This window comes from Mus pahari, chromosome 5, assembly GCF_900095145.1.
Source record: "Mus pahari chromosome 5, PAHARI_EIJ_v1.1, whole genome shotgun sequence".
Classification (NCBI taxonomy): domain Eukaryota; kingdom Metazoa; phylum Chordata; class Mammalia; order Rodentia; family Muridae; genus Mus; species Mus pahari.
Genome location: NC_034594.1, coordinates 150,637,221 through 150,648,593, shown reverse-complemented (window position 1 = coordinate 150,648,593; position 11,373 = coordinate 150,637,221). Strand labels below are relative to the sequence as shown.

The window sequence follows — 11,373 nt, the reverse complement described above, 5'->3', positions numbered from 1 at the left end:
AAAAAAAAAAAAAAAAAAAAAAAAAAAAAAAAAAAAGAAAGTTGGGAAGTTCTGGGTGGATAGATCTACAACAGTGTTCTGTGGGCCTGGATATGATCTATTACTCCTTGAAGACAGAAAAGTATATGAAAAGGATAGAGCCCCTTTTTATTTCTCTGGAGACATCAATGAAGGCAGCAATGTGAACTACTGCCTCTACTATGGTAAGAGCTGGGTTTGTAACTCACTGGTTGAACACTAGGCTTGTGTCTTGGGAAGCATAAGTGTCTGTCTCTCTGAGGATGAGTAGCATGCCCAGCTAAATGGCAGACAGACATATGGCCAGAGAAAGCAGCTCACTAAGAGTTACCTTTAGCGGCAATGCAATGAAGGCAATGCAGAGGGTGGCTGATAGGAAGAGAGAAGGGGAAATGAGGAGGGACAGGAAGGTGGTATTTAAATGCCAGGCTTTCTAAATGTTTCTTTAGATAGTAATGAAGTGAGATGAATCTATTTCAAGAGCTCTCCATGTGTGAGGCCCTGGGTTCAAATCTGAACACCAGCAGGAATGGAAAGTCCCCAAGTCCGTGTGGTGGGAAGAAAGGGCAATCGCAGCAGATGCCCTGGTGACTCAGAGCTTCCTTTGTTTCCCAGGGCCTGAATGAAATACAAGGCTGGATACACAGAGCCTAAGCAACCCTACATGCTACTCTCACACAGCACTGGTGCCAGGAACATGGGAACACAGCAGAAGGGGCCAGGTGGGCACCGCAGAGCTCCAGATGGCTTCTAGATGGGCTGGGATGCTGGCCCTAGTGAAGAAATCAGGCTGCTGATGCTGCAGCCCTAGGAACAGTGATGCTCCTGGGGATGGGAAACAGAGAAAAGAAAACACAGGCAAGAAAAGGGCCAGACCTTTGCACTGAAAGAGAAGGAGGCTTAGGAAGAAAGAAAATTGAAAGGGAGATGTAGGAAAAGGCCAAAAGAGATGAAAACACCAGATATGACAGCACACACTTGCAATCCAAAGCATTTGGGAAATGTAGGCAAGAGGATCAGCAGCTCAAACCCTCTCCTATACAGCAAGTTCAAAGCCAGCCTAGGCTACATGAGACCCCATCTCAAAAACAAACAAAAAAGATGAAAATGTAATTTCAAGAAACACAAAACAGAAATGTCCACAATGAGGACAGAGTTCAGAAGAACTAGCAAATGAAACAAAATTATGAGATAAGAAAGCCATCGTGGGGGCTGGTGAGATGGCTCAGTGGGTAAGAGAACCCGACTGTTCTTCTGAAGGTCCCGAGTTCAAATCCCAGCAACCACATGGTGGCTCACAACCATCCATAACGAGATCTGACTCCCTCTTCTGGAGTGTCTGAAGACAGCTACAGTGTACTTACATATAATAAATAAATAAATCTTTAAAAAAAAAAAANAAAAAAAAAAAAGAAAGCCATCGTGGGAGGGTCTTCAAGGGAAGGGAAATGGAATATAGTGCTGTAAGTGGATAAAGGGGGAATTACAAGGATTACATGGGGTGGGGGAAGGGAGGACAGAGTAGAGGAGGGAATATGGGGGTGAACAACTAACATTATAAATACCTTTTGAAAAGCTATTTGAAAATCTACTACTGTAGAAACTTCCTAAAATATATACATGTATAAAAAGAATTTAAATAGCGTCACTATATTATGGGGGAGACAATACCACAAGTAGATATTATTTGTTGCCAAATAAAATTTTCAGTATCAAGAATGGGTTACATCTTTCTGAGTCACTAGCCAAAGGTGTCCCACAGGCTCCCCACACCCCATAGGCTTGACAGTAAGATGCTATTGCTGAAGACACCACACATTTATGTCATAGAAAGTGGAGAAATCTAAGTGGTACTCAACTAGAAGACTCACGCTATTGGCTAGTGTTCATAGTGTTAGAAGATTCTAAGCACAGCACCAGAAGAGAAATCTCATCGAGCTCAATCTCGCCCGGCTACAAACCCTGTGAGCTTTAGTGAGGACCTGCCTACAGGATGTGCTCGCTCATTCAATAGTGGCATGAATGTTATGGAATTAACCAATCACTTTTGGGGGGGAGGCTTAAGGCCCACTCAAGTCATGGGCCCTCTGAAAAACCTACCTCTATTATTTTGCTAAATGAGCATGTTCAGGAATAAAATGATTCCTAATGATATATTGGCATGTCCCTATGTCTTAGTTAGGATTCTATTGCTGTGAAGAGACACCATGACCACAGCAACTCTTATAAAGGAAAACATTTATTTGGAGCTGGCTTACACTTTAGAGGTTTAGTTCATTATCATCATGGTGGGAAGCATGGCAGCATGCAGGCAGACATGGTGCTGGAGAGGTAGTTGAGAGTTCTACATCTCGATTAGCAGGTAGCAGGAAGAGAGAATGCCACTGGACCTGGCTTGGGACACACTTCCTCCAACTAGGCCACACCTACTCCAACAAGGCCACACCTCCTAATAGAGCCACTCCTTATGAGTGTATGGAATCATTTTCATTCAAACCACTATACCATAGACTAGTGAATTATTGCTCAGCCTTCAGTAGAGAAGCTTCTTGCAGTAATTAATGGTAATTAATGCAAAGACAGACAGCAAGACAACATGCAGAGAGGGAGAGGACTTGGAGTACTCAATCCTAAATGGGTTCTTTGTCTCACCCTTCTGTAGAGGGTCAGGGATCCATGTGGAAAGGGGTGGGGTGGGGTTAAAGAGTAAGAGGTGGTGAATGATTTTTTTTAAAAAAGCATTTTCCAGACACAAGAGTCAAGATGCATATAGGAACTCACAGAAACTGTGACATTTCCAAGACTCAGACAGCTCAAACCTGACAAAGCTCCCAGAGTGGGCACAAGGTGCCACTCCTAGCAAAGAAGCCATTCAAAATATACTGTAAAGAATAAACACCAGTTACTGGAACACTACCCAGTTCATTCTATGAAGCCACAGTTACTCTGCGTATTCTTCCTTACAGATGGAACAGTTTCTGTCTAATCAGGAACTTGTCGCACTTCCCCTCCTAGGGGACTTCATAAGAAGTTTTTTTTCCTACTTCTATCATGTTTAATGTTCCAAATAGATTTTAAAAACTGGTTGAGTGCATATTATTTTTAGCTTCAGAAGATATCATGTATATTTAAGAGGCATTTAACTATTATAAATTATTTTTGATAACTTGTAAAATGTCAATACTGGGGCTGGAGAAATGGCTCAGTGCTTAAGAGCACTGACTGCTCTTCCTGAGGTCCTGAGTTCAATTCCCAGCACCCACATGGTGGCTCACAACCATCAGTAATAGAATCTGATGCCCTCTTCTGGTGTGTCTGGAAACAGCTACAGTGTACTCATATAAATATAATAAATAGATATTTTTTTAAATGTCAATACTGAGTTGTATATTTTAAAATAAATTTTATTAGTAAAAAAAAACAAAACATCAATTACTAAATAAAAGCAATAGGTAGAATGGTATAAATATTAAAAGTTGGCTAAACCTATTTCTAACAAGAAAGATTTTTAGGTCAAGTAAACTGACTGAAAATTATTTTGTTTTTTATTTTAATTTTTCTTACATTTCTTTGTTGATTTATTGATTTTTTGTGGCACTGGATGGGATGAAGGAAGGGTACAGGTTAAAAGTGCATGCTACTGTCCACACATAGAGGTTAAAAGACAACTTATGGGAGTCAGTTCTTTCTGTCCACTGTGTGGGTCCTGGTGATTGAACTCGGGTAATCAATATGGTACTTGGCAGCAAGTACCTTTACCCACTGAGCCATCTTGCTGATCCTGAAAATTATTTTAAGAACCCACTTAAACCTATTTGGGGGGACAGAGGATTTGAGACAGGGTCTTGCTATAGGTCTGGCTGTCTTGGAGCTTAGTTATATAGACCAGGCTGGCTTTGAACTCACAGAGAGCTGTATCTGTCTGCCTCTGCCTCCCAGGTGCTGAGATAAAAGGTGTGTGCCATTACACCTGGCTCCTTCAACCTATTTTTAATGAGCTGGGCATGGTGGCCCATACCTATAATTTCAGCACTGAGATATAAGATTACTACAAATTCAAAGCCAACCTAGTCTACATAGCAAGTTTTGGCATAGCCAGGGTTACATAATGAGACCTGGTCTCACAAAACAAAATAGCAACAATATAAACCTATTTTTGTATGTGCACATAAACATAGAGGCCAGGGTCTATGCCAGATATCTTCCTCTTGCTCTCTACCTTATGTTTTGAGACAGGGTCTCTCACTGAACTGGAGCTTACCAGTTGACTAGCCTGGCTAGCCAGGAAGCCCCGAGAGACTCTTGTCTCTGCCTCCCCAATGCTGGAACTACAACAGTCACTGCCACATTCAACTTTCTATTTGAGTGCTAAGAATCCAAACCTAGGTCCTCAGTCAAGCAAGCACTTTCCTACGCAGCCATCTCACTGGTTCAATCAAACCTTTTAATAGCATTAAAATCATTAAGGCACTTTTAAATTCTGTTTGTATTTTGAAAGAGTCATTTTGTGCTATCCCCAAACTCAAAGCAATCCTCTGTCTCAACTTCCTATGTGTTAGGATTATAAACATGTGTCATTGTGCCTATCTAGTATTTAAAACTTCTTATGACAGGTGTGGTAGCTTACATCTGTAATCCCAACACTGGGGAGACAGGAGGACTGTCATGAGTTCAAGACCAACCTAGTCAATGCAATGAGATTCAGGCCAGTCAGGATTACATAGTGAGGCCCTATCCCAAAAAAATAAACAGGCAACTCTGTTTGGGGTGTTATTTGTTTGTTTGTTGTTTTTTTGAGGGAGGGTTTCTCTATGTAGCCCTGGCTGTCCTGTAACTCACTCTGTAGACCAGGTTGACCCCAAACTCAAATGCAAATATCTGCTTGCCTCTGCCTCCTAAGTGCTAGGATAAAAAGTGTGAGCCGCCATGCCTGGCTTGTTTGATTATTTTTTAAAAAGTTTTATTTACTTATTTTTATGTGTCTCTGTGTATGACTGTGTCCCATGAATGTGGATACACAGAAGGTCAGCTGAGGGAATTAGATTCCCTGAGTTAGAGTTCAGGTGGGTGTGAGCTCAATATGAGCTCACTTATTGGTTCAGTATGTGTGCTGGTCCAGTAGGTGTGTGGTTCAACACCAGTGCTGGGAACCAAACTCAGGTCCTCTGCTAGAGTGCCCTTAACTGCTGAGCTGTCTCTACTGCCTGAACCCTTTAAAAACAGGTTTAAAGTATTCTAATATCAGCTAGTTCTTAACAATTGTTTCAGAACGTTTTTCTAAACTGGCTTCTGCACATCAGTCACTGATATTGTGGCCACTGCTATTTCAAACAGCTGATGCAGGAGCCTGTCTGTATACAAGTTCATTTCCTCCATTGACTAGAGTGGTTAGAACCAACTCACTTAGTAATCTACCATGCAAATAAAGCAGAAATCAACAGAAATCTTATTTAAATTTTTAAAGCTTTTTAAAATATTATTTTCTTCTCTATAAATCATTTTTAATAAACTGACAAATGAAACAACTATTTTATATAAATGTTTTAAAATAGGAAACTTTCATGTATTTTATTCAAGTGCATAGATTCCTTATATTGATAAATACAAACCAGCTCTAAAGATTTTAAACAGAAGAATTTATTTCTGCATTTATACCATTCAGAAAGAAATGTCATTTAGACGAACAGGTCATGAAGAACAGAAGATGGATCGCTGATGGACATTCAGTGGGTGTAGTACCCACTGCTGACACAGAGTGGCAGCAGAGCCACTGAGCTAGACTGAGCCATCCATAAGGGCAGTCAAGGTCACAAACAACAGAGAGGACAGACCCGGGACATCTGATGCAAACCACCCCTCCCCTGTGAGGACAGACAGAGGGCATCTGATGCAATTATGAGGGGCAAAAGGCACAAACCCGTTTACCCTCTATAATATAACTGCTGTTACACTAAGTATCAGCAAGCAGAACACAATTTGGAAATTTCTAGAACAAAACAGAAATTTGGAAAATGGGTTCCATTCATTTAACAAATATTTACTGAAGACTGATATGCTGGGTACTTACAGAAGAGTAGAGAACAAGACGAAGACCCTGCCTTCTTCCCCTACGAGGGCATTTTTTCTAGATCCAAGTTATTTTGAAACCAAATAATAAAATAAATCTAAAACAAGGGGAAATTCTCTGCTCCAAAGTGGCCTCAAAGACCTTCCTAATCAATTGAAGATCCTGTAAAAGAGAAGAACAAGGAGTTTCTGGCTCTTAATTGCTGCAAAGCTATTTCTTCTTAGTCTCTGTGCTAGAAGTTACATACAAAAAGAACGCTGGGCTCTGTAAAAATCCGGACATTACCGAGACAGAATCAGTAAGTTAATGACACAGAGACTTTGCTCAGTGCTGTGACTGCTGTGGGCAATGAGAAGGACGAGCCCCTGTTCTCGCCTTGGAGCTTACTTCTGGGAGGAACAGAGCACAAACATAACTGAGCACAAGCTAATTTTAGTCAGTGATAAGCGCTCTGAAGAAACCGCATCATCATTGCTGCTTTTGTGCCTGTATCAGCTTGCTGAAGCTACCTTGAGAAAGTATCACACGGTGTGGGGGTAGGGCATGGAAGATAAACACTGTCAGCAACTTCTTTTCTCAAGGCTCTGAGGGCTGGAAATCTGGGCTGTGGTTTCACCCAAAGCCTCCCAGCGTAATTTGCAGAGAGAGCCCTTGCTATGTCCTAACGGGGCATCCCTCTGAACACAGACTCCCGTTTTGAGCTAGCAGATATTAAGATTCTGAAACACTTCAAGACAGGTACAGGCGATGATTTGTGTCTTCACTGTTGTTGTTGCTGTTATTGGTGGTGGTAGTTAAGATCTCAAATGCACAGCCGCAAAAGCAGTGATAGGCAAATGGAATTATGCCAACTGAGACTTTCCACAGCAAAGAAAGAGACAACAGATGAAGAGACAGATATAGAATAGGGGAAATATTTGTAAACTATGTATCTGAAAAGGGATTAATATCTAGAAAATATGATGAATTTGAACAACTAAAAAATCTCTGGATTTAAAAAAAAAAGCCAATGATCTGAACAGACATTGTCTAAGATGAGACATACAAATGGTCAACAAACATGAAAATATGTCCAGTGTCACTGCTTACTAGGGGACTATAAATCCAAACCACAATGAGATATCATCTCACCCCTCAGAATGGCAATTAACAAAACACTGGAAAGTACAAATGCTGGGGAGGGGCAGGAGACTGACAGGCTATCGATGGGAATGTAGATTAGAGTGACCACATGGAGAACATTGATCATTCCTCTCAAGACTAAAACTGGAGATACTATACGATTCAGCCGTGCTGCTGCAGTTAAGTCCAGAAGACTCAGGTTCAGTTCCCAGCACCCACGTGACAGCTCACAACTGTCTGTAACTCCAGTTCCAGGGACTATCACACAGACATAATAAAGAATCCACAGAAAATAAAATAAATCATTTTTCAAAAAACGAGTATTTGGCTCCTGATTTCTGTATATTAATTTATTTCCATTTGTTGGGGGTGAGGTGATGAGTGCAGGACACCTGTGCCAGAGAGAGAAGGAGGAGGTTGGAGGATGGACAACCCAGGAGTCTGTACTCTCTGGTCACTCTGTGGGACCCAGAGATTTCTCTCAGGTTGTCAGGGCTACACACAAGTGCTTCCCCCTGTTGAACCATGTCACCAGCCTTCTGTATAAGAATCTTGCTACTTTACTACAATTCATTTGTCTTTGCCATAGTTTTCTTACCAGTTCTCCTGGGTTCTCTAGCTATTTAGTCACATACCTACAAATAGTTGTTCTTTCTCCTGTCTTTTCTACCTCCTACCATATCATGTCCAGTATTCTTGTCCATGTCATCGCTTGCCCAATTATGTTAATATTAATTGACAATGGTTAATGTAGATATCCTTATCTTGTTTGTAACTTTAACAAAACAATGCACTTGCCTCCTCTATAAGGAAGAACCTCAACTTGGGGCTAAGGAAGCATTCTCAGTGACTGCTTTATTGAGGCTTTAGAATTATTAACATGTACTGAATTCTGTCAAATGCCTCTTAACAAATGCAAGAATGATCATGATTTTTATTATTAGGCATACTAATATGATGTGCTACATTAGTAAATGTCCAGCAAAGTAATACTTTTACATTTCTAGGAAAAACACAATTTGCATTAATGTGCTACTAGATTTTGTTGCTTCTATCTGCAATTTTGTATAGCTATGCATAAGAAAGTTGTGTGGTAGTTTTATGCAATTTTTACTAGGTTTTCAGTGTTAGAATTATATACACTTTGGAAAAATAATTCAGTAGTTTTCCTTTTAGTCCCATCTCCTGAAAGAGATTAAGTTCCATAAGGACAACATTTTAAAGTTTAATATGCAGCCATCTGGACTGAAGCCTTTTAGCAGCAGAACCCTTTGAAATCCTGGCTACAGAAAGAGGTACATCTAGATTTTCTAGGATCTGTCTAGTTGGCTTTTTACTTCAATTGATTTTCTTAAATATGTATTTTATTCTTCTATGTGTACATGTGTGTGAGTGGGTGCCTGAGGAGGCCCACACAAGGAGCTGGAATTACAGTGGTTCTAAACCACATGGGTGGGTTCTGGGAACTGAACTTGGGTCCTCTGCAAGGACAGGACAATCCCTTAACCTCTGAGCCACCTTTCCAGCCCTTTTCAGTTGACTTTTTAAATATGTTTTTGAGACTATAATATAATTATATTATTTCTCCCTTGTTTCTTCCCCCCTTGTTCTCTTTCAAATGTGTGTCCTCTTTTTTCTGTCTGTTGTTACAGACAGACAGACACACAGACACACAGACACATCCCTAATATATAAAAATACAATCTGCTCAGTCTATGTAATGTCACCTGTATGCATGTTTTCTGGGCTGACCTTTCAGCTTTAGCTAATCAGTTGGTGAGTCCTCCCTGGGGAAGACGTCCTCCCTGGGGAAGATGTCCTCCCTGGGGAAGACTACCGGCATTCCTCTCGGCCGTGGTTCTCTGCCTTTGGTTGAGGTCTCCTGAGAACCACCATTTCCATGTAAGCATGTCTGCTGGTGCTGTTCTTGTTCAGGCCATGTTTAGGCAGCCATAATGGTGAGAACTCATGGGTGAACTTCTGTGGCATTTCTAGGAGACACACTCTCATGACAAACTTGCTGCTCTTCACGCTCTGACAATCTTTCTGCCTCCTCCTGCAGTGATCCCTGAGCCTTAGGTGCAGGAGTTGTGCTATAAACTTATCAGTTGGGACTGGGCTCCACAACTTTGCACTTTGACAAGTTGTGGTTTTCTATACTACTCTCTAAACTAGGAAAGTAAAAAGTGGTCATTGCTTAAGGTGGGAGGGAGAGCAAGACAGAATGGAATAGCAGGGTGCAGGTGCTCTGACGAGGGAAATGGGAAAACGAGAGAACTTCAATTAGGGAAGGAGGAAAAGGATAATTCAGGAGGGAGGAAGGTAAAATAGCAGTAAGGATGTTGGAAAAGGAATCATACTAGTATCTACCTAAAACTGCCAACAATACATGTAAGCTGGTATCTAAATATAAACACATAGTTTAAATGAAAATTTCCCATCTAGGCTGATACTAGTCCCCTCAAGAGCGACGCATTATTTAACAAAAGCCCCAACGCCACACATGAGAAGTCCTCCTTTGAGTTATCAGGATTGTCCAAAGGCTTCCCAAAACATTACAGACTATTGCTATTGCCCTTAGCTGCCTCCACCCACTAAGGAACTATCCAATCCAAACTCGCTAGATTTATACCAATGTGGGTTGTTTTTTTTTTTTTTTCCAATTTTATAACTTTAGGTCTTACATGTGATTTTTTTTTCCCTTTGAGTTAGTTTGTATACATAGTGTGTGGGAGGGATTCAACATCATTTATTTAACATCATTTATTTAAAAGCCCTATTCAGTTATCCTTGCTCCACCTTTACTGGAGATCAAATAAAGAATGATTCAGTTAGTGTGGCTCTGAAGTAAATTTTCAAAATAGGAAGTAAGCATCCGACCTTTTCCACTTCTAAGGTTGTTTTAGGTCACACCAAGTCCCTTGCAGATAAATTATAAGCTTTAGAACCAGCTTAGGGGGAGAAAGCTTGGTAAGGACTGAGGCTGTAACTCAGTGACAGTGTTTACCTACCATTCACAAGGCCCTCCATCAAATTCCTAGCCTATAAGGAAAGGAGGGGATGAGGAGGGAAAGAAAGACTTGCTAATAACTCCACCCAATTTGATATGTGCCTAAAGTGGCACATCACCTTGCCCCATGGTCCACTGACAGACTCCATTACATGGTCTATTAGGCCACAATCCCAAATCCCCATCTATCTCCAAGGGAGTCTGAAAGTTAGAGCAGGACTACCTGCTCAGGCATTAATCTCTAGCACAACCAGAAAGGAATGGTAAGAAACCAGGGAGTTCACCACAAAGTTCCAACTGCTAGTCTAGAATGGGGTCAGAATGCCTATTAGGCTTAACTACTGAGCCAGGATTTTGGGAGGTAATTATATCACAAAGGAAGCAAGGTCCCTGTCAAATCCATGGGCCTCTGTTAACGATTTCTTCCTGTACAGATTGCTGCATTTTGTGATGTTTGATCTGTCACCCCAGGCACAACTCATTGAACCAGAGGTGGCTACTTAACCCCGAGGTTACACATCTCTAATAGCCTTCAGGAGAGGCCTCTGAAGTCTAGCATGAGCTCTGCTCTGCAAAGGCACCCTCTGCAGAATATTAATACGTGATCAAAGGAGTATTTGCCTTTTTTCCTCTGGAAGTTCTGAATCAAGACACACAGAGGGCTACGCCTGGGAGAGGAGTCGCAGAACAGGCAGTAAGCAAGACCCTAAGACTGCAGAAGCCATGAGTGACAGGCAGAGGGGGAGAGGCAGGCAGTAGAGACCTGGCAGTAGCAGGGAAGACCCTCCAAGAGCTGTCACCAGCACGTTAGCTGAGCAAAGCCTAGGTGCAGCCACAGCAGTGACGTGGAGTGCAGAGTCCCTGACAGTGACGTGGAATGAGTACAGAGTCCCTGAAGCCTTTCAACGACAACAAACACCAACCCAGGGCCCATGAAGCTCAAGGGCCACTGAAGTGGGTTTTCCTTTTTCTTGTGTGTGTGTGTGTGTGTGTGTGTGTGTGTGTGTGTGTGTACCTTGGTTATATAACTAAAATCCATTGGAAAGTCACGCCATGCATGCTGAGGCTATTTCAAAAGCACTTATCACAAAATTGTACTGATTAGTTTGTATAGCAATTTTATCCACCACCTGAGTTTCCAAGAGGCATTAAATTT

At 41.5% G+C, this 11,373-nt stretch overlaps 1 protein-coding gene across 1 annotated transcript in view; it reads right to left on the bottom strand.

Moving 5' to 3' along the window:
- The window catches only part of Efcab2 (EF-hand calcium binding domain 2), a 78,724-nt gene that overhangs the window by 26,213 nt on the left and 41,138 nt on the right, over positions 1-11,373 (bottom strand). The gene's annotated exons all lie outside the window — the stretch shown is intronic.